Source organism: Thamnophis sirtalis, unplaced genomic scaffold, assembly GCF_051295495.1.
Source record: "Thamnophis sirtalis isolate CommonGarterSnake01/CBP01778 unplaced genomic scaffold, rThaSir2_p1.2 scaffold_3, whole genome shotgun sequence".
In the NCBI taxonomy this organism is placed as follows: domain Eukaryota; kingdom Metazoa; phylum Chordata; class Lepidosauria; order Squamata; family Natricidae; genus Thamnophis; species Thamnophis sirtalis.
This window is the reverse complement of record NW_028261383.1, coordinates 148,460,245-148,484,843: the sequence shown is the minus strand read 5'-3', so window position 1 is coordinate 148,484,843 and position 24,599 is coordinate 148,460,245. Positions and strand designations below refer to the sequence as shown.

The window sequence follows — 24,599 nt, the reverse complement described above, 5'->3', positions numbered from 1 at the left end:
ATTCTCTGGTTCTTTGCTCTAGGAATAAAATTAGAACATAGGTAGCCTAGCAGTTAAGATGCTGAGTTTGTTGACCGGAAGGTTGGCAGTTCAAGACCTAAGCACCATGTGATGTCATGACGGAGTGAGTTCCCATTCTTGTGTTGTAGATTGGAGATAGATGATGTCATATACCTCCCCCTCTGTTGAGAGAGGGCTGTTCAAAACAGTCCTTTCAGCAGTTCCAAGAAGGCTCTGCACCCATTTGCACCACTCAGGGGATCCTGAGGACACAGATAAACCTCCAAGTGGCCTCAATGACTCTCTAAAAAGAATGCAAATGAGCAGCTGTCTGCAAGGAATATAAATCCTTCTATTCCTCACCATCCAGTCAGAGCTGAAGAAACTTCTTGGATGAAAAGCAAAACGTCTTCTAAGAAAAACAAGAAAGCTCAGTTGCCTCTTGGGGAAAAAAAGCTTCTTTGGTTCAGTTATATAATTTATTTATTCATCCCTACATATAGAAGAGGAACCAATTAAAATGCATTATTTTACATGATATGAGGAAAGAACGAGAGAATTAGTGATGTATCACCATGGTGTAATCGTGGATATATGATTCAGAAAAAGTTTGCAGCATCTTTTGAAAGTAATCATTTTTAAGGCATCAGCTGTCAAAAGTTTCAGCTATTCTCCTGCACACTGCTTGGAGAGTCCAAGTATGGGTATTATCACAGTCTGCTTGCCCTGGATTGAAAAGTCTTTTCCCTGGCCACGCCTCCTTGCGTGGCCACGTCCCCCAGAAAAAATTCTCAGTCCAGCCCGATCGGATTGTTTCTCTGTGAGCTCCAGGTTTTTTTGAATTATTTTTTACCTAACTTGGACTCTCCAAACTTTCTTTTCCCTTTAATTCTTCTATTTTCTCCTCTCCTTTCCTTTCTCTTATGGTAGGCGTCATCTTATGATCACAAGGTTTTTAAGCAAATCGCTTGGCTGTAAGTCTGACTCCAGCTTATCCAGTGGTTGTTTTTGCCGGGAAATGTCAATGGGTTGTAAGTACATGTAGTCCTCGACTTATAATCACAATTGGGCCAAACATTTCTGTTGCTAAGGAAGACAGTTGTTAAGTGAATTTTGACTCATTTAATAACTTTTCTTGCCACAATTGTTAAGTAAATCAGTGCAACTGTTAAGTTAGCAACACGGTTGTTAAGCAAATCTGGCTTCCTCATTGATTTTGCTTGTCAGAAGGTCACAAAAGGGGAAGACATGATTCTGGGACTTTGAAACCATTATAAATGTCAGTCAGTTGCCAAGCCTCTGAATTTTGATCACATGACCATGGGGAATGCGGCAATGGTTGTAAGTGTGAAAAACAATAACTTCACTTTTTAGGGCAATTGTAATTTCAAACGGTCACTAAATGAATGGTTGTAACTCAAGGACTACCTGTAACTTTATTTGAATCTGCCATAACTTTGAAAGATTATTAAGTGGTCAGTTGTAAGTCAAGGACAACCTATTGATATCTGAGTTTGTTGCAGGCCCTGCTCCCATCTTATATCGTTGTATTGTTTCTTTTTGCTTGTAAGAATTTACTTCTAGTTGGTGGTTGTCTGTATGCAAGAACGGGCCTACCCTGAGGTGCCTGAAAAATGTGGAATCATTGCCTAGTAGGAATTGTAGCCTATTAATAATGTATTTACGTGGCTTGAGCTGTGAGCTGTAGGTGACAACTCATGTTGCTCTGTTGTTTTCTTGTTTGTGGTCTGTGTTTTAATAGATCCTCCCTGTTGATTTGTGTATTGATCTTGCTGGGTAGATAGAATTAAACTAAACATTAGGAAGCTGAACTATCAGCTAAGCATTATGATTATGTTTGCAGTCCAGAGTCACTTGCTTGAGATTAATTAATCTCTATCAAGTGGGTCAAAACAAAATAAATTGTAATATAGGCAATAGATTTGGTAATATATTCTAGAAGCATGTAGGTATGCATGGTGATGTGTAGTTTTATGAAGAGTCTGGTATTTATGTATGCATTGTGCCATTTTACCATGACATTGAACACATAGACTTGTTTTGTAGAGAACTCCAAGCTTAAATTGATTGTTGAACAGAATTTTTTATAGTCTTGATGGAATCTGATGTGGAATTATTTCCGTCAGTCCAGATGAAGGAAATGTCATCAATAAATCTCAAGTTAAAAAAAAGGAGAGTATCTGCTATCTGCCAGATAAATTGAACAATGCAGCATATAAAATGTGAATGAAATATTTTTAAAGAAATGGCTGTTTTGCTCACTTAGTTTAGAAATCACTTACACATTTCTAAACATTTCTAAACATTTCTAAACAACTTAATTTTCAACTTTGTCGTCCAGGACTCCAACTGTCTCACAAGACACATCCAACCTGTTCCTACCCAAAATCTGATAGAACCTCTTCTTTTTCTTTATTGACTGTAAGTGGTCAGATGACTAACTTTGACGGCATAAGGCTGACTTGTGACTTAAAGGCCCAATTGATCCCCACTACAGGGGTAGAACTGATCAGTTTGAGAATGTGGATCTTGTGTATGCAGATAAGTTTGTATTTGATGAGTATTAGATAGGCGGTTAACTTTATCTAGCTTTGAAACCCTTTTTCCCCCAGAAGTTGCTTCATATAAAAGGTTTATAAGATTCCAAATGATGAAGCAAATTTGCTTCACTGCCAAGCTAATTAAAAATCACAACTAATTTATGATAAGTTGTAAATGTATCTGTATATATTTCTTTGGAAAGTTTGGAAACTGGTACATATAATTCTGACTCCTCTTGTCGCTGTATTTTGGGGAAGTATATTTTGAAGTGGAGACCTATTTAAAGAACCATGGTAGATGAATGTACTCATTATTATTATAATCCAGTGTAATGTAACCACTCACTATTATGTGGGAATGAAGGTATGCTGCCCACATTTTATATTGTACTCTTGAAAATAGCTTGCATTTTGTTTTAATTTAATCTAGCTTTCACTTATTGAATTCTGATACATTAAGATTATTCAATTTCAGTGGGTAAAATTTGAACTCCTGTCAAAGTCAAATCTAGATGTAGTTCAAGTTAAATGTAGAATCTATGATATACAATATTCAAGTTAAATGTAGAATTTATGACATGCAATATACAGTTAATCTGAATGTTATAATGTGATCCTTTGTATTGGTTGCATTATTGTTTTTGCCTAATGTCTGTTTTTAAATAAAACTATTTTTATAGACAACTCTCCCGTACCCCAGCTTTTGCTGTCCTGCCTCATCATGGCAGGAGAATGAGTGAAGAATGCCAGCAATATATGCTAATATTTATATATTCCCAGTAGGGAAATCCAAGGCAAGAAGGTCATCCCACCTACTCAGCTAAAGCAAGAAGTCACCTTTGTTGGGCCACAGAGATAGAGAAAGATGCTGGAGATGAATTATCACTTTAGTAACACGATAAAGACATAAATTCATACTCTGTGGGAGAAAGCAATGATAAATCACTTTTGTATTCTTAGCAAGGAAACCACATAGATAGAAAATATAAAATGATTGGTGATGTAGTGCTGGATGAAAGCTCCTCAGATCAGATGGCACACAGTATGCTACTGAGAGGAGCTGAGAATTTTTCAGTGTACTCGTGGTGTTTATGACGTGGCTAGATTAATGACTATTGGACAGATACTTGCTGATGTTGCCATGCAGAAAAAAAAAGCTGCAAAGACAGAATTACAGTGGGAACATGGAATGTAACAAGCATGAACACGGGGAAGCTCAGACCAATGAATACAATGAAAGGTGAAATAAATACAAATGGACATCTTAGGAATTAGCAAATTGAGATTGACCGGAATTGGATACTTTCAGCTAGAATATCACACTGTTTATTATTAAGGGCATGAATACGTTCATGCGAGCAAAATATGCTATTTCTGATTGGAGACCAGAATGCCAAAGTTGGAAAATGTAGTTGTATTGTTTGGCTTAGGAAACCAAAATGAAGCAGGAACATTTCCACTACTCCAGTTTTTTCATAACTAACATTAATTCTAAACAATCAAAATGATGCCCACATACATTGATGTCACCAGATAGAATACATAGAAATCAAATTGACTATTATTGCTAAAAGGAAGTAGAGGAGCGAAGTTCTGGGATCAAAGATATGACATCACAAAGTGATCATGTGCAATTTCTATATTAAGCTAAAGAAGGAGAAGAAAGTCAAGCAGTTTCCGCACGATGACCTTGCGCGTACCCACTATTTTCAAGGAGAATATCATAAATCATTTTGACATCCTGAACATCAGTGATGGAGAACTAAGGAACTAAGGAACGAACTTTAAAAAAGTTGTTGAATTGGAAAAGATTGCCATGGATGAAGAAACAGAAGAAAGGAAACAGTAGGAATTCCCAAGAAGATAAGAGAAACCAAAGTCAAGGAAGACTCTCCCATTTCTCACTCACACACCCCTACCTCCTACTTTGGGCACCTTACACAAAGATCTGAGAAGTCTCTATTGATGGGAAAGATGGAAGAGAAGAGAAAAAGAGGATGATCAGCAGCACGATAGGTGGACTCTGTTATGGTATTGATGGATGCACCATTGGAAAAATTCAAGAACAACTTTAGGGGCAGATTGTTATGGAGAAAAATTATCTACATAATTACTAAGCATTAACACTGACTTCATGGCACAAAATTATGAATAATAATGTGTAAATATTAAAATAGATAAATAAGCTGTGGAAACAATTAGAAGTGATGTCACAATTACAGTAAGTACTTTTATGACATTTCCTCATTTTTTCCCTTAAGGTTATTTCCTAGTGGCTCATCTGAAACCAAAATTGATGAAATGCATACCCAGATGAAATTGGAACATTGTCTTTAGTATCAATCATTTAACTGATGCAGCTGTCAATAGTTTTTGAGATTCTATTACATAATGCCAATGCACTGAGGTGAACAAAGCACAGATAGTTGGCTGAAATGATTTGGCCGGATTAAGATGTTATGACAGTTATTCATTGTTTTAATTGAAACTTGTATAACTTCCTAACGGAGTAAATTTGCTTAAACTGTGCTCCATTAGATAATTTATGTTATATACATTATTTTTTTCTTAACCCGACTTTGCTTTCTTTATCTAACATTTTTAATTCTATGATTTCAGATGTTTAGACTTGTTTGTATTAAAATGTATTTATTTATCTCTTACCCTATCATTAACAGGGTTCTTTTATTATATAGGTACTTAAATAAATGCTTTAGTAAGGTGAGCCTAAGGGCACATAACAGTGACTTTGATTTTTTAAAATATACTTGTTTAATAACATTTTAAATGCAATACTCAGTGCAGAGAAAGCTGGGAAAAACTTTTCCTGCTCTCACTGTAGAGTAGATAAAGATGAAATTCTTGTCATTTCTGCAACGCATAAAATAGATTTTGAAAATCAATTTCTTTTTCCATGGGCATCTCTATGTTAACCAGCTGTTCCTATATTTATTTAGAAATGTGATTTGGTAAGTGGATGTTAGCACTAATAAAATGGTGAACTGAGTTATTGAAGTTACTCCACCTTACATCTAGCCTTGTGTTCATTTTACAGATTGAAGCGTCCCAATATATGTACTTTTTCACTTTTTAATGAGAAATGCTATAATTGATTTTCCTGTTGATTTTATCTTGATTCTGGGGAAATAGACAGTTTATTTCTAGTATGCTGAGGTTTTCCTTATCCTCTACTGGAAGAATTATCAACTTTTTATTTGTCAGAAGTTCCCGTTTTCCAGAGCGCTGCTCAGGAGAGTCCAAGCAAGGGTTAAATACAGCCAATCTGCCCAGAACTGAATTGAAACTTTAAACCACGCCTCTGCTGCTGATTATCCTCAGTTTTTTTTCAATTCAGCTAGCCCAGCGGATGCGCTTAGAGTTTCTCTTCAATTCTATTACTTGCTTGGACTCTCTATTTTCAGTAGGTGAATTTAATTTCATTGTATTGGAGCAGGCTTGGAGAGCAAAATATGTTCTTTACTTAAATTGGCCATTCTCTCCCTTCCAGTCCTCCCGGTGTCCTGGATACCTTAGGCACCACGGTGGGACACAGGCAGCTGTTGGGTGGGGGCGTGGGTCGGAGTGCCGATGCCAGTGCTGTCGCAGCAATCCTGCTGCGGTCGGATCCCCCGTGGAGAGCTCCGTTGGGCATTGTCCGTGCTTCTTGAAGCAGGCGTTCGGCGCGGCTTCTCCGGGTGTTTTATTACTCAGCTGGCTAGTTAAAGCGCAGGCGCAGCGGGAAAAAGACCACCTGCCATTTTTACTCGTTCTGCCGGTTTCACTTTCGACTACTCGCACATGCCACAGCTGCCTGAAGCCTGACTCATCGCAGGAGCCGCTTGGAGCCTTTGTTGTCCGGCCTGGCTGGCAATTTACCTCCGAAGCCCTTCACTCACAGTGGCAGAACTTTGAGGCCTCCTGGGTCGCAATTGTTATTCCTGCGGGCGCTGGGAGCGGAGATTGCTCGCACTTGAATCTCAAAGTGTCTTTGATCCTTGCCTTCTGTGTCTCTCCAGTGAGCACTCTGGTCGATGGTGGGCTGTTGTGAGGTGGTGAGTGCGGGTGCCCCTTATCTGTTGGATTGGATTTAGTGCTATGGCAGATCTGATTCCAGAGGAGCCTGGAGAGTCAGGGGTTTCCTCCAAGGCCTTTGCTAGGCAGGCAGGCGTGGCTGCCAGGGAGGCCATCAGGGGTTCCAAGCCCTACTCCAGACCTGGGCCTAAGCAGGGATCAGGGCCTGATAAAGATGCCTTGCGCCGCCAGAAGGCCCTTGAAAAACACTTCTCCAAGGCCCAACAGCAGTCCCAAGCCTCCCAACTGGTGTCTCCTGAGGAGCCCTCCTCGGGTGTCCCTCCTGCTCAAACCCATCCTATTTCCGACAGTGATGAGGAATGCCAGGATTTCCCCCCCACGGCTTCCTTGGCCATGGGAGTCTCTCCTGGTGTGTCCATGGTTGACCAGGCCGATCTGTTTGCATGTCCTTTGGACCTGGAGGAAGGGTCTGTCTTGGGACCCTTGGCACCGCAGGATCCGCTCCCCAGGCCAGGTCCCAGGGTGCGCCCTGTGGAAGATCAGGGACCCGATCTCTCAGCGGAAATGCAGGAGGTCATTAATAGAGCCATTTCTCAGGGTATCAAGGCAGGCATGCAACAGAAGGGCAAGCACACTCGTAAGACCCGGCATCTGCAGCCCCCAGTGGTCCCCAGAGCGGCTTCTGTCTCTCAAGAGCCTCAGTCTCCCCATTCTTCCATGGCCTCTGAGGATTCAGAATGGGAGCAGGAGGGGAAGCTCTTACCCAGGCAGGAGGGTGAGTTCTCTGGGGACGAAAGTGGCACCTCCGTGAAACCTTCCTTCTCTAGTCTATTTAAACAGCCCAATTTCAAAACCATTTTGGATAAGGCTAAGATTGCGACCCATATGGGGTCCAAACCTCCAGTTCAGGTGCTGATTGAGACAAATGACCTTTCCGGGGATCTCTTTGAGGAGCCTGTCTTGGCCCAGGAGATAGTACCCATCCCCAAGATGTTTCTTAATATGGTTCAGAAGCAATGGGTGCAGCCTGCCACTATGGCTATCTTAAAGAGGCCTATCTCCACGTTTCCATTCACAAAGCCCACCCTTGCGACCTCAGGTTTGCTTACACCATCTGCCATTACCAGTATCGGGCCCTGCCGTTCAGCCTGTTCTCGGTGCCCAGGACGTTCACAAAGATACTCGCAGCTGTAGTGGCCTTCCTCAGATCCCATCCAGTGCGGCTACACTGCTACCTGGACAATGTCCTCATTCAATCGTCATCGGCCCAGCAGGCGCTTCTGGACCTGAGGCACACCATCCAGGTTCTTCAAGCTCACGGGTTTTCATAAATATGGAAAAGAGTCATCTGCAGCCGACAACCAGACTACAACATCTGGGCGCAGTAATCGACACCGTTGCCTGCCAAGTATTCCTGTCACCGGAGCGTGTGGCGAGCCTCAGGGAAAAGGTCGCACTAATGCAGCAGATTCTGCAGGCCAGGGTTGTTCAGCTTTCGCAGCTCCTCGGCAAGACGATTTCATGCCTATCCATCGTCCCTTGGGCGAGATTCCACTCCCGGCCCACTTACCAGAGGGCCAACGAGAGCAGTTCGATGAGGCTTGTTCCAGTCTCGGCAGAGGTACGTCGATCACTCAAGTGGTGGATGTCTCCGGCTCTGTCGAAGGGATCCCTGTTCAAGGAGCTGACACATCTCACCGTTATGACGGATGCCAGTCTGTTCGATTGGGGGGGCCACTTCCAAAACCAGCTGGCCCGGGGCAGGTGGTCCCCAACCGAGGCCACTCGCAGCATCAATTGGCTGGAGCTGAGGGCGGTCAGGCTGGCCCTGCTTCACTTCCAGACCGGCATCCAGGGATGTCACGTGAGGGTCTTGATGGACAACATCATGACGAAGGCACATATAAACTGCCAGGGAGGCATGCGCTCCAGGTCGTTGATGTTGGAGGCCAACTTACTGGGTCTGTGGGCGGAGAAGCTCATTTCCAGCACGACCAGCACCCAGGCCGCCTGGTTGAGCAGGGCCACCGTCGACCACTCAGAGTGGCGCCTCCATCCTCATCTGTTCCAGCGATTGACCAGGAGGTTCGGGTGTGCGCAGGTAGAGCTGTTCGCCACCATGGCCAATTCGCATCTCCCCAGATTCTTCATGAGGTTCCACGACCCGCGTGTAGAAGGCGTCAATGCTCTACACTCCCCTTGGCCGAGGGGCCTACTCTACGTGTTCCTGCCATTGCCCCCTTTTCCAGAGTCATCAGGAAGATCCTGTCAGAGACAGCAGAGGTCCTGTTGGTGGCAACCTTTTGGCCCTGAAGAACCTGGTTCACGGACCTGGTGAGTCTTTCCATCGAGCCCCCTTGGCGGATTCCTCCACAGGAGATCTCTAACAGCCAGGGGAATCTTCAACATCCAGAACCCCAGTGGCTTCAACTAGCCGTCTGGCACTTGAGAGGGATCTCCTGAGCAGGGGCAGACTTTCGACCAAGCTTACCATCCAAGCATCTCGGCGTCCCTCCGCAACCCGGATCTACGACGCTACCTGGAGAGCCTTCATTGGCTGGTGTTCTGCCCACGGTCTATCAGCCTCCTCTGCCTCGGTTCCTGTCATCCTGGACTTCCTGCAAGATGGCCTTGACAAAGGACTGGCGCCCAACACTCTTCGCCATCAGGTAGTGCTCTTTCCACCATACTGGCTCCTGATGGGCAGGCTTCTCTCGGTCATCATCCCACCATCCACAGTTTTCTCAGGGGGGCTATCAATTTGCGCCCTTCAATGGTTCACAGATATCCGACATGGGACCTTACCGTTGTCTTGCATGCTCTCTCCGAGCCTCCGTTTGAACCTATCCGGACGATCAGTATGAAACACCTTATGTTTAAAACCGCCTTTCTGATTGCCATCATGTCTGCTAGGAATATCTCTGAGCTGGCTGCCCTTTCTGTCCGTGAGGACTTGTGCTTGATTCAACAGGACAGAGTGGTGCTTCGTCTGGATCCTTTGTTCATCCCTAAGATAAACTCCTGGTTTCACCGGGCTCAGGAGGTAATTCTACCTGATTTCTGTCCGCATCCTAGACATCCCAGAGAGAAGTGATGGCACAAGATGGAAGTCTGCAGGATGCTTTGCAGATATATCAAGCGTACGGCCAGTTTTCGTCGTTCTGAATCGGTCTTCATTTCCTTCCCGCCGTCTTCCCAGGGCAGGAAGGTGTCTTCATCTACGATTGGTGGGTGGCTTAGGGCCTGCATTGCCCTCACTCATGTTCTGCAATCTAAACCTGTACCTAGTCATATCACGGTGCATTCTACTAGGAGCGCTGCCGCCATGGCAGCCTGGGCGACCAGGGCTCTGATTGAGGAAATTTGCAGGGCGGCCACCTGGACTTCGTTATCTCCGTTCGTACGAAATTATGTTGGACAAGTTTGCATCAGCGGAAGGTGCCTTTGGAAGGCTTGTGCTTCAGGGCATTCATACCAGCGGAGAGACCCTGACTGCTGCAGCTTCCCGCCCTAGTGACATTTAGCTTGGATATGTCCCTTGCTTGGACTCTCCTGAGCAGCGTCCTGGAGAAGGACCATTGACTTACCTGAAGGGTCGTTTTCAGGGCACTGCGAAGGAGAGTCCACCCCACCCTGGGGGTCTGGCTCTGCTGTTCTCAGTTCAAAGTTGGCAGTTCCTGTTGGACTGGTTATTGTTGAAAGTACTTTGGATTCGTTGTTGGACTTCTCAGCACGCAACAGTTCCACGTCTTCATTGAAAAAATCTGAGGATAATCAGCACCAGAGGCGTGGCTTAAAGTTTCAATTCAGTTCTGGGCAGTTTGCCTGTATTTAACCCTTGCTTGGACTCTCCTTCGCAGTGCCCTGAAAACGACCCTTCAGGTAAGTCAATGGTCCGTTTCCAGCAAACTATGTTGCCTGGAATTTATGAAACATGCCTTGTCACCATAGGCTGATTTTACCCTTTTATTTCTGTGTCAGAGCACTTAATAATATATACCTGACCTTACCTGATATCAAAAAAGCTAAGTAGGTTTGAATCTGTTTAGTGCTCAGGTGAAAAACATGAAGGAAATACTAGTGGTGTATATTAGATGATAAAGTAAAATAAAGAGCAAAGCCATTTACATGCTACTGCCAAGAAAACCACATGGGTGTATCCATACAGCTCAAGTTGAATAAATCATGATAATTTTTTTTATTTCCTTAGTATCTTACTTTCTTTTTTGTCCTTTGTACAAATAACTACTACTGAGTTAACACTTCAGTATGGTTAGGAGTGGTATTCTACACTTAATTCAGGTGTTTCCCATGGAACTGAGTGGACATCTTCATGGGAAATGGGGTTATTCTATTCATTTTGCTGGTGTTTTCAATAATTCTCAGCTTAAATTATTTTATTTATTAGACATTTGCCATCCATCTCGCATTAAGGTGACTTTAAATTATTGTCAATGCTGTAGAATTATGAGAGCTTACAGGGTGAGCAATCTTAATTTTCAGAAAAAGTCTTAAGAAATAAACAATCCAAAGTACTCAAAAAATAAAGGATTTATAAACTCTGTTCTGATAAAAAAAGATTTTTTTAAAGAGAGGCATAACTTTTCTTTTGCTTTTCCAAGATTAGGCTGTTGCAATAGTATTTGGTTACAACCAGAAAAGTTATATACATACTCATTGCATAATGTTCTTGTAAAGTGTACAAGAAGCTTCCAAAATAATTTACTTCATATTCCTTAGTATTAATACTTTTGTTGCTTTACATATTCAGGTTCAGAATATTGAAAAAAAAAAACTGCAACTTCTGCCTGAACAAAAACTGCATTATCACCCCAAGAAAACAATATTCCATGTTGGATTTAATTGTGTAAACTTGCTTTTATTACATAAATGGAAAATGTATTTGGAACCTGCTCTTCAAGTTTATAATTGTACGTATTGTGTAGCTTTGTGTAGTTGCCAATCTTTTTTACCTTTCTTGTGCATCTTTTTCAAAAGAAGCCCTAACAGTTAAGAAACAACCGCTTTAAAGCAACTTCAGATCTGCTCTAGATGCTTTGTTTTCTGAGATTGTGCTTTCCTGGAAGTTTATTAGTTTTGTTTATTTAGTCTGGCTATGCAGCAAAAGAGACCTAAATCAAGATGGATTGATGACATCAGCAAGTACTGAGGGCCCAATTGGCAAAAGAAAGCTCAGGACCGTATTGGTTGGAAAGATGCAGAAGAAACTTTCATCCTGCAGTGGATAGACATTGGCTAAAATGATGGTGATACCACTCTTTATGGTTACCAGCAGTTTGTCACAGTTAAAGCAATGGCACAAGATCATTCAAATGTGAATTTCTAAATTTGTGAATTGTTACAAGTATAAGAGCTGCAGTGGTTAGAATGCAGTACTGCTGGCTAATTCTGCTGACTGCCTGTGATTTGGCAGTTCGAGTCTCACCGACTCAAGGCTGACTCAGCCTTCCATCCTTCCGAAGTGGGTAAAATGAGGATCCAGATTATTGGGGGCAATAGGCTGACTCTGTAAACCACTTAGAGAGCGGTTAGCACTATGCACTATGAAATGGTATATAAGTGCTATTGCTACTGCTGTCCTGTCCAGCATACAGGTATATATGGACCCTTTTGTTCTGGAAGCTGCTTTATGTGATCCTTGGGAAAGAGAGGTGTGATTTATTTATTGTTGCAGTTATTCATTTGTTGCATTGTAAACAATTCCTTGTTCTAATTCCATAAGGATAAGGGAGAGGGGAGAATTGAAAAGCTCTCATTGTGAAAGCGTAGCATGATTAATTGTGGTTACCACCTTAAAAGGATTGAACAGCACTGTTTAAAAGGGATTTTTGGCTCCAGTTGTGGAAAAGCAACTCTTTTAAGTTGCAGAGAATTTGGTGTTCACCTATAGGCACATGTTGGGCCTGGACATGTAGGTTCCTTTGACTGCAGGGGTTTGGCTCTAATATAATGTTTAATAACTTGTAATTCATTGGTTGCTAGGCAGCAATTACCCTGAGGAAAAATTGAAAGGTGTAGGTATTTAAAAGGTGTCCATTGTAGGATAATGTGCTCCCCCCCCCCTCTAGTTAACACAGCACTGACTTGTTGGGTGGTGACTATCCAGTTTTATCGGTTTTAAAATGAACAAAATTCTTGCCAATATCTTTTCATTCACACGATCTCTTCTAGGGTTGTTTGGTGTTCCTGTTTTACAAATGAGAAACTGAGTCTGTGAGACGATGAATTGTTTAAAGTCACATGAGGCCATGACATGTAGCGATCCCAAATCCAGGACTAATGTGCCGTGCAGAGGACTATATTGACTATGTTGAATCCTGTATTTCAGAAATAATGGTGCTTTGACTATCAGAATTTCTTTGAAATTTTCACAGGAATCTTAAGGTTTACATTTTTAATTCCTTAAGGCCATAAGGATACAATGTCTTTTCCTCAAATTGTATAGTTCCACATACATTTTAGTAGCTGACCTGGCAGTTTTATTTGCTACTTTTAGCTTCTCTGACAGTAATCAACAATAGTCCTGCACCCTTTAAATGTCTGTACCTAAACACTTTTATTCTGAGCAGCAAAAGTAAATATTTTAATTTATATCAGAACTTTGAATTTGGAAAGTGCAAGGATAATTTCCTGAATGCAAGTGAAAAATAAGCTTAGACCAATCCTGCTAAACAAATTTGCTATGGAACTAAAGAAACAGGTGTGAGTTGCTTTTTTCAGGAGAACCGGTTTGATATAGTGGTTAAAGCAGTGGTGGGATTCAATTTTTTTACTGCTGGTTCCGTGGGCGTGGCTTGATGGGTGTGTCCAGGCTGTCATGTGACTGGGTGGATGCCGCCAATTTAGCAGTCCATTAAACAATACACAGCAGTCCCCTTTTCTATTCTTCTTTTTAATACTGTATGAAGTTTTTGCTCTAGTTTTTGCTTGTTTGTTTTTTTTACTAGGGGGGAGAGGTTGGCAATGCCTGGGGATTTCTAGGAATTTCTCCTCTGTTAGATGCACCAAAATAACCAAGATGATATAAGGTCTTGTGCTGGAGCAGGGGGTTGGACTTGATGACCTCCGAGGTCCCTTCCAGCCCTGGATTGCTGTGCTGTTTCAAAGCATCCTCTGAAGCTGCCTCTAGGGCCAGGGTTGGTGGCCCTTCCTTTCTTTCCTTTTTCTCCTGGGACCCAAAACAGGGTGCACTTCCCACTACCCGTTTTGGGTCTAGCAAGCCTCCCTGAAGCCTCCTGGAACCAAAATGGGGGGGCGATGCTACCGCACCCCACACACCCTGTTTTTGGCCTAGCAAGTCTCCCTGCACTTACCTGGGAGCCAAAACAGGGTGCATGGAGTGGGGTGGAAGAGTTAGGGTCAATCAGAGGTGGTATATGCTGGTTCTCCGAACTGGTTAAAATTTCCGCTACTGGTTCACCCGAACCGGTCAGAACCGGCTGAATACCACCTCTGGGTTAAAGGTGTGAGATTAGAAGCCAAGAGGCTGAGTTCTAGTCCTGCTTTAGGCATAAAAGTCAACTGGATGACCTTTGGCCAGTCCCTCTTTCTCAGCTCTAGAAAGTAGGCAAGAGAAAACGGTATCTAAAAATGTTGCCAAGAAAAGTGTAGAGACTTGTCCTGTAATCACCAAGAATCAGTGTTGGCTTGGTAGACCCATAACACATTCAACCAATAGAGGTTTATAAAAAAAGATGTTCCAGATTAAGAGATTACAATATGAACTATTTTGGGTGCCTGATAGATGACAATTAACTGATATTGCCTTGCAGTGAAATCTGCTCAACCCAACGTACCTGTATTTTTCATAGCAAGCTGTTTGAGAAGAAAAAAATATTTAGAGAAAACCTTTTTACTTTTACTTACTGCATAAATTTGCTCTGAAAGAATAGAAAGTGGAGGAGATTGATAATAAAACATCCACTCTATTTTGTTTAAGAATTACTTACATACATACATACATACATACATACATACATACATACATACAAGAGATATGCAGAAAAGGTGCTCCACAATAAGGGCACTTCTCTTCCTGTCAACACCTTCTTAAAGAAGATACATAATTTCCTCTGCTCACGTAGTACCTGCACAAATCCAAAAAATAGGTGTTTGGGGGAAAAAAGTGTTGACAGGGTGCAAAAAGGTACTTTGTGGGTGTGGACAGGCTTTTAATGCCTCTTGATCTCAAACGTGCATTTTCTTTGAATTCTGTAACAATCATGTAAACCCAGGAAAAGACTCAGCTGCTTTAAGGAGGCATCAACCAGCAAAGTCTGCATGTCCACACTGGCTTTGAAGAACTGCCTGTCCCTAATGCAAACCTATACAAATATACATAGATGCCAATTACTCTATTTCTTGGCAGAATATACAACCAGAGGTGGGTTCCTATCGATTCGGCTGAGTAGGTGGTAACTCAGCTGGCCACGCCCCCGAACTGGTTCCATCAGTGATGCCGTAGTTGCCGCCATCTTGTTTTTTGCTTCTGCACATGTGCAAAAACAATTTGTTAACTACTGCGCATGCACGGGTAGCGCATCCCTGAGCAAACCGGCAGTAACAGAAGCCGGAACCCATCCCTGTATACAACATAATGTAGGCTAGAGAAAAGGAGTAAAAATAGCAGGATATATAAATTAAAAGCATGAGATAGGAGGAAAAAAAAACATAATCAAATCTGGTTTATAAAAATACCATTTATATTATTTCTGCATTTCCTTCTAACCCAGCAAACCACGTCTACACAGTGATTCATGCGTTTTGTTGCTTAAACCTTTCATCACCTTATCTCAACTCAGACATGTATTTCTTGATCTTTTATTCACCAACCCATTCAATCTTTTGTTATGTACCATATTTTTCGGACAATAAGACGCACCTTGCTTTTGGGGAGGAAAACAAGAAAAAAAAATCTGCTTCTGCCTCCCAGCATCCATCCAGTATTCATCTAGCCTATTCGCTGCTGCTGTGGCCCGTTTGCTGTGGCAGTGGCAGCCTGTTCTAGAACAGCTGAATGGCGCCACACCAACCCCCCCACCACAATATTCACTGTATAAGACGCACAGACATTTCCACCCACTTTTGTGTGTTGGGGGGGGGGGAGTGTGTCTTATACTCCGAAAAATACTTATAAATCAAATGCCATATGTTTGCAACCTTACTACCCTCTCTACCATTTTTACTATGACGCATCTTGTTCTCAAACCCAGGAACTCCTTTACCCACTTCTTTTCTGCCATAGGGAAAAAGTGGCATTTGATAACTGGAAAGAGAAAGAGAAGATATTGTCCTCCTGTCAGTTGTTCCCTACTTACTGTTCTAGGCTCCCATTATAGTGAAAAGTAATCACATCCAACAAGATCACCATGAGGAGAGGGATGACATTTCCCTCTTCTCGTGCAGCAGTCCTTTAACAGAGAGGGAAGATGCTCCACAGCAGCTCACCAGAAGTTGATTTGGTGAATTGCCCTGGAATATTATCTTTTAACTCCTTCACATTTGTGGACCTCTTGGCAATCTAATGAATGGATGGTTAAGGAGTGCTCATGAACTGTTTTGCAGGAGAAGGGAATAACCCTGCTCCCCACTTTTGGGCTTACCAGAAGTATCATATTTTTGGACTATAAGAAGCACCCTTTTCCCTCAAAAAAGAGGGTGAAAATCTGGGTGTGTCTTATACACTGAGTACAGCATTTTTGGCCTCCTGAAACCCCGCCCCTTCACCAAAATGGCCGTGCATAGCCTTTAGGAGGCTTCTAGAGTGTTTCTGGGGACTGGGGAGGGGGAGAAATGAGCAAAAAGCAGGCCATTATTTGCTCATTTTTGCCTCTCCATCCCCCAGAAGCACTCTACAAGCGTCCTAAAGGCTATTCATGCCTTTTTTTTTTTTGTGACAAAAAATGGGCCGGTTTTCACGAAAAACAGGCCGGTTTTGGGAGGTCTGCAGAGTGCAAAAACTTTTTTAAAAATTTGCCTCTTCAAAATCTTGGTGCGTCTTGTACTCCAGTGCATCTTATACTCCAAAAATATGGTACATCAAACAGCTGTCTAGGAGACTGCTGGAGACAACAGGACAATACATGGAAACCATTGCTAGGCTGTGGCGAAGCCTGTCAGGAGCTGTATGAAGATTATGATCTGAGGATCTGAGTCCTCTCTCAAGGACTGAAAACAAAAGACTCACTACCATATTTTTCAGAGTATAAGATGCCCCTTCCCCCCCCTAAAGAGGGTGAAAATCTGGATGCATCTTATACTCTGAATGTAGCTTTGTGCGTAGGTCTGGCCAGGGCGCAGGAGCTGGCACGGGCACAGGGTAGGCAGATCAGATGCAACCGGCTGATTGCTGGCTTGCCAGCTCTGCTACTGGTGGCCTGGAGCATGCAGGCAGCAAAGGAAACTCGCGCTGTGGCCTCCTCCTCCTCCTGCCTCTGCACATTGAGGAGGCCGAGCAGCAGCAGCGAGGAGAGCGCAGACCTCTTGAGCCATGGGAAGCAGCTATCAGCGATGCCCTCAGGGTGAAGAAATTTCAAGCAGGGAAGGCTTGGCCCCCTCAGGAGCCTCCGCCCAAAAAGCGATCGAGGATGAAGGAGCTGCACACCTTCCTTCTCCTCCGCAGACTCACCTCTTTTTTTCTGGCCAGATCTGCTGCCTAAAACTGATCTGGCCAGGAAAGAAGACAAGTCTGCAAAGGAGGAGGAGGGCGCTGCAGGAGAGCAGCGGAGGGTGAGAGAGGGTGTGAAAGGGAGGTGGGTGGGCAGGGAAGACTGGAGCGTCTCTGGAAGACTTATTCCCCTTCACCCCAAAGTCCGGCTCTAGCTCAGCGACAGTGATGGCCAGGACAATCCACAGCATGAACCAGTCCCTCTCCCCCATTCTGCTTCCAAATTTGCAGCAGCTGCTGCTCCTCATCTCTCCTGCCAACTTCGTGAAGCCTGGCGCTCTTTCCTCCTTTCCTGTGTTCATGCCCTATCCCATGTGGGTAGTGGCGGGATAGAAGTTTCTGGTGGCTGCTGCAGCAGCAGAAGCAGCAGTGGCGCCTGGAGCACAACCCCAAGCAGCCAGCTCCGGCTTTCCCTTCTCCGAGCATATCCTGTGGTGGTTGCAGCTGGATGGCGGGGCACTTGCCATTGCTGCTGCTCCAGCTGCTGCCGCGACCGGAGAGTAGCAGTGATGGCAAGAGCCCAGCTGGTGCCAGCAGCAACAGGACATGCTTGGGGAAGGAGAGCCGGAGCTGGCAGCCCAGGGTTGTGCTCCAGCCGCCACCACTTCTGCTGTTTGCGCCACCAGAGACTCCTTCCATGCTGCAGCTCCCCTCTCACTTTCCTCAGCCTCCATGCTATTGGGGGTAGGTGGAGCAAGCAGCTGCCAGGCAGGAGGATAACCACACTTCCCCCATGGGTGGGAGATTGAAGGGGTGACTGCCGGCGCAAGAGAAAGACTTCAAAGTCAATGGAGGTGGTGTGTGGCTGGCGTGCCTTGTTCCGACTTTCCCCGGGTGCAAAATACTTTAAAAAATAAAGTTTTATTTTGGGTTTTTTTTTAAAGGGTTAGGGTTACAGTTTTAAGACTTGTGCACTTCAAGTGCCAGAGTTGAAGAGTTGTAAAAAGTATATATGGTTGTAAAAATTATTCTGCTATACTGGTATTTTATTAAATAATATATTACTACATCATTTGGTTCAGAATACTTTTTTCCTTGTTTTTGTCCTCTAAAATCTAGTTGCGTCTTATAGTTCGGTGCGTCTTATACTCTGAAAAATATGGTAATTTACACCAGTAAATTCAAGCTATGCTTCAAGCTCCAATAATACAGTATGATGATATTTGCAATATCAGCTTCAATATTCCTGTTTTTGTTCTTTTTCTTTAATCTCACAAGTGTGAAGGAGGTTAATGCAAGGCAAAATGTATTACACACTCAGCAGAATTAGTATCATTACACTGAATTCCATCTCCATGAGCAAACAGCCAGACAAAAACCCAGATAAAGAATTGCCTCCTACTGCTTTCACTTACATCTTCCTTGAAGAAAATAAACTTACCAGCCGGGGCCCAACTAATGCCAAAGTGTTTCACAGCAGCTGTTATTTTCAGAGTTGCTTCTGGTCTCTCTGAAATTGCCTTGAGTGCACAATAAGTGCACAGAATTCTTACTATGGAAATAGATGAACACACACACACACAACTCTCTCCCAACAGGCTCCGCTCTAACTGGATTTCAAAATTTAACATGATTAAGACAAACAAGCTCGTATTTCTTCTGGCCGCTTTGACAATTTTTAGTGATATATGTAATTCATATTATATAGCCTTAAATAAAAATTAAATGCCTGTTAGGATTAACGCTAAACACAGAAATTCAAGTAGAATGAAAATCCATAGAGGGTTGGGAAATGAAAACTAGTGTATAATAAAAAGGTGTTGAATTAATGCATTTCAGGCCTAAGTTTGAATTTTTCATTAGCCATCAAGGATCACTAGAATATGTCTTAATCCAATCTACATTACAGGATTGCTGTTGAACAGAAAAATTGCAGGAGAGAATGTCACTATTGTATGCTCCTGGATGCAATATAAATGCAATGAATGAATAAATAAGGGAATAAATCCTTATTGGAATTGAAAAAAGCCTCTGTACAAAGCATAACCTATTAAAAACTGAACTAGAGATCAAACAGACATTTTAAATTAGAGTCTTTGTTGTCATTACATTAAAGCTAGAAATACCAGCCAAAAAAATAATAATCATTGGCCTATTCATTCTGTTGTTAACATTCTGTTCACATCTTGAAACTTTTAGACACTTAAGAAGAATTAGAAAATTAAGTTATATCTTACAGTGGGAAGTTAAGCCATGAAACAATCTGCAGTGCAACTTGGAAATTATAAATAGCATCAAAAGATGAAAATGTGAAGTTGCGTCAAGAGAAGGAAACACAATTAAGAGATTGTTTTAAACAATAGCCAAACAGGAGGAAAAAAGAGATATAGAGGATTTATTGTCAGCATTTGTAAAAAGAAAAATTTGGTTAAATGTATCCATATTGTTTTATCATCACTTAAAATGAACATTTATTTATGTGTACGTAAAATTCTAGCCAGCATAACTGTTGAAAGCAATTCCAAAGAGGCAGGTGACTCTTGAAATAAAATTTACGTACCCCCAGATAAAAAGAAAAATTAAAAAGAAAAGAGCTGGATTAAGTTTACACATGTGATGACTTCCCCAGATGGTTCCTCGATACCTCTTCAGATGGCAGCTCAGAAGAAGATGAAGGAACATCTGGAGAGAAGTTAATGGGGTGCAACAAGGCTTATTTTATTATTTGTTTCTTATTTTAAAGGCAGTGTCATTATGGATTGATTATATGCTTTTGCTCTCTTCTGATGAATTGCCTTATTGGTATAACAACAGGATTGGCGAACTTTACTTCATGAGGTCAAGAGATAATGTTTAAAAACTTTGTGTTTCATAATGCTTTTTTGTTTTTGTCTTTGTCTTTTTTCTGGTTTCTGTTTTTATTGATTTGCACTTTTCTTTATTTCTTACATTAAAGTGAATAAGAGCTATAGAAATATAGATCAGCTGCATATGCATAATTTGAAGTATAATCATAATACTATATACTTTTGATAAAATTGGGAAAAGTTGTATATCAGGTGGTAATTTCTGTTGCAGCTGTTTTAAAGTGGTCTTGATTCTACATCTTCTGTCATTACCTAGGAAAATTGGGTCAGATTCTGAAAAATCATTGGAGAAAAATAATAGGAAAAAAATGTGGATTTAGGTATTCATAGCTCGTTTCCAAAGCAGGGAAAGGCTTCAGTTATGGCATCTTCAGTTTATCTCTAACCTAAATGACAATTACACATGTGTTGAAAGATGAGTTCTCAGATTCTAATACCAGCTGATTTGTGTTGCACAGACCCTTTTTGAAACATTCTGAAAAAAATATTTTCTGTTAAAGACATTAGAAATGAAGAGGGATGTTCTCGAGCATTTAAAAAAAATCTATTTTGTAAATACATTTGTATGATTGATGATGATGATGACTTCATAACAGAAGTGGTATTTTAATGCAGTTCGAACATTACTTTATTATTTTTTGCAAATTCAGCAACAAAAGTTGACATTTCCAAACAGAATTAAATCAATAGGCTGACTTTAAACGGCCAGGGCAATCTATTGTCTTCCAGTTTCTGTATGCATCATTTTTCCCTAGAGATACATTTAGTGTTTTATACGTGATCTTGCATACTCAAATGTGACTATGATTTTTAAAAGGGACAAAAGGCATCTATCTATGTTTATCCTTTCTTTTACTAAATGCTTCCCATGTACTGCTAGGGCTTCATAGCTTTTTATTCTTTGTGGGGTTAGTGATTGTCTTGTAAATGAAGAAACAATAATGTATAACAGTGTCTGTAGAAATACTGGTGACAAATAGTTCATGTGAATACTTGCATATCTTATTTTGTGAGGATTGATGAATCTTTCGTTTTTATGTGAAATGAAATTATCGTTCTGATATTCCCATTTGGATTTGAGAGCTGATTGACAAAGTACTGTGAGATGTTGTAAACTCTTTGTAGGGTGGGTGTGTGTGGAAAGGAGTCCCTTAGATTCCTTTTCTGCTAGTCGTTGCTCATTATAGGGCAGGGGTCTGAAACCTTCAATACTCAAAGAGCCATTTGGACCTGTTTCCCACAGAAAACAAAACACCAGGAACCACAAAACCTGGGTGGGCATGGCCAACTTGACATCACTCATTCCTACCCAGTCATATGACCCCCCCAGCCACACCTACCCGGTTTTTGTGACTCCAGTGTTTTCAATGGGAAACATCTTCCCCCCACTCTCTCATTTCTCTCTCCCTCTCGTCTCTCTTTTTCTCTTTTTCCTCTCTCTCTTATCTCTTTCTCCCCCTCTCTCTCCCTCCCATCTCTCTCATTTTCTCTCTCATCTCCCTCTCTCATCTCTTTCCCGCTCTCATGTGTTTCCCACTCTTTTCCTTCTCTCTCATTCTCTCCCCTTCTCTCCCTCTCATTTGTTTCTCTTTCCTCTCATTCTTTCCCTCTGTCATGTCCTCATTTCTTCCTCTCTTTTTCTCCCCTTTCCTCTTTCATCTCTTTCTCTCTCTTGCACACGCACAAGTGGGATATCCTCCTGGGCTGGGATCACAATGGCAGGGACGGTGGCAACTCTTCCTGCTGCTGCCACTGGGCAGGGAGGTGAGTAGCCTGTTGCGCAGTGCAGGAGAGCTGTGCTGCGCAGGAGAGGCAGAGCTCCCTGCATCCGGTGGAGGTTGCTACTCCTCCCCATTCCCATTCTTCCTGAGCCAACATGAAGGGTGGCTGGTGCTGAGCTGCCCATGAAGGATGCAGAATTGCAGCCAGTTGTGGGCAGTGCAGAGAAAATGCTATGGGCATTTCAGCCACACGGCTCTGTGGAGAGACTTGTGTATTTGCATGACTGGGTCAGCAGGGGGCCACAGGAGAGGGGTCAAAGAGATGCATGCAACACCCACTATAGGGGATGGTGCTTATCTCCATTTCAAGGCCATTGAGCCATTTGTGCAGTTATGTGGCCAGCATGATGTCATGGAGCACTGTTATCTTCCCACCTATTTATCTACTTGCATTTGCATGCTTTAGAACTACTAGATTGGCAGGAGCTGAGGCGATGATGGGAGCGTACTTGGTTATGTGGTGCTCAGGTCTCGAACCTGATCTGCCAACATAAATACCATATTTTTCAGAGTATAAGACACACCTTTTTCCCCTCAAAAAGAGGATGAAAATCTGGGTGCATCTTATACACTGAATACAGCATTTTTTTGCCTCCTGAAACTCCACTCCTTCACCAAAATGGCCGTGCACACCCTTATGGAGGCTTTCAGAGAGCTCCTTGGGACTGGGGAGGGCAGAAATGAGCAAAAAATGGGCCATTTTCTTGCTCAATTTTGCCCCCCCCCCCAGCCCTCAGGAGCACTCCATAAGCTTCCTAATGCTGTTTTTGGACAAAAAATGGGCCCGTTTTCAAAAAGAAATTGGCCATTTTTGCTTGTTTTTGCCCCCTGCCCAAGGAACACTCTACAAGCCTCCTAAGGGCTATTCATGCCCTTTTTTGAAGAAAAGTGGGCCGTTTTGGGGAGGTTTGCAGAGTGTCAACCCTTTTTTTAATTTGCCTCTTCAAAACCTTGGTGGGTCTTATAGAGCATCTTATACTCTAAAAATACGGTAAATAAGTGGAAGCTGAAATACCATAGAAAATGATGCTGGTTATGGCAAATATTCTCTTGGTAACTGTTTTGAACTAAACTATATGGAAATTACCCAAATTATATTTTATAATATAAAAAATATTATTCTGAAATGCATTTGGAAAGAGTTCAAAAATCATGACTTAATGGGGCGATGGTATAGCTCGTAAGCTTCCCTATCGCTGTACCTTCTAGTGGAGGCATTTTACTGACAACACAGTGGAGTAGTGTTATTCTTTTCATAATTAAAAAACAATAAAGTTACGGAGATGAATGGATGGATAACAACATAGCAATGTTTTATATTTATTTAAATTCTAGAGGAGAAAGAAATTAAGAAAAGTAATACAATTAGATGTGGTTCACTTGTGTTTGAGGTTTGTTTTTTTTGACACAGCCTCCAACATAATAAATATAGCCTTCAACATACTATACTATAATGGCTTTACCTTAAAGTGTAAAATCATAATAATCAGACTGTATTCTGAACATTGTAGTTCAATAGATCTGGAGGAAGATTAAAGATAACTTTTCTGAGTCCTGCTTCCTTGGTTTACATTATGCTTGCAAGCCTCCCCAAGGATACTGATGTGGCCTCAAGCCCTCTCCTTGAAGATGACTTCAAAGCAGTATTAAATGCTGCCTTGAGGTTGCTATCTAGAATATGTAACACTAAGGCTAGAGGAATTGCAGTGACTGCAGCTACCAAGTAAATTAAGTTTTAAGAATTACAGGAGAGAATGATTAGAATGATTTAAAATATAATTCCTGTGCTGGAGTTCCCTAGTTTTGCCATTTAAAGCCTTAAACTGCTTAAGCCTCCAATACAACATTTCTATCAGTAATGTGTTCGCCCTTAAGCTTGAAAGTGTATTATATGGTTACATAGGAACAAGAGCCTCTCCTATGGAGGTGTTTAACATCAGAATGTCCTTATCCTGGAGACCAGGGTGTGTTTACTGCTCAGTGAAGTCCTCTTTTTACTATTTCATGTGTCAACAACTACATTTTGTTTTTTTCTCCTGTCCCTTGAGAAAATTAGTGCTTCAGTGCTTATTATATAAATTGTTTTAATCTTTTTAAAGTATTTTAATCGTGTGTCATTATTTTCTTCTATTTTATGGATTGTAATGTTTTAAAAGATCTTGAGTATATAGATTTTAAATACTTCAATAAATAAAAAGTACCTGTGAAATTTAGTATAAAATCCAGAAATAACATTTATGTAGTTTTATATAACAGCAGGAAGATCTTCTTTAGTCATTGTTTGGCGTACTATGTTTCCCTGAAAATAAGACAGGATCTTATTTTCTTTTGACCCCCCCCTCCCATCCCGAAATAAGCGCTTGGCCTTATTTTCGGGGAGGTCTTATTATTTTTGAGGAGCAGGAGGCGGCGAGCGTGGTCACCTCATGGCTGCTGCTGTGTTGCAATATTTTCAGGGAGGGCTTATTTTTGGGGGAGGGTTTATTATAGCACATGTGCTCAAAAGCCCGATTAGGCTTATTATCCGGGGAGGTCTTATTTTCAGGGAAACAGAGTAGTATGAGGCAGACCCATCCCAAAGTTTATTTTTTTGCAAGACACCACAAGTCAAAGGCAAAGTTCACTCATTTATGAATTTTGCTCCATTATGTCTTAGACTAGAATCCTAATTTATTACTGATTTGCACTCTACTTCTTTTTGGAACCTGGGTTTTTATTCAGCAGTATCAAT

General features: G+C 41.9%; 1 protein-coding gene across 3 annotated transcripts in view; it reads left to right on the top strand.

Annotated features, from left to right (window-relative positions):
• DIP2B (DIP2 acetate--CoA ligase B (putative)) overlaps nt 1-24,599 on the top strand; it is a 195,350-nt gene that overhangs the window by 60,643 nt on the left and 110,108 nt on the right. The window lies entirely within an intron of this gene.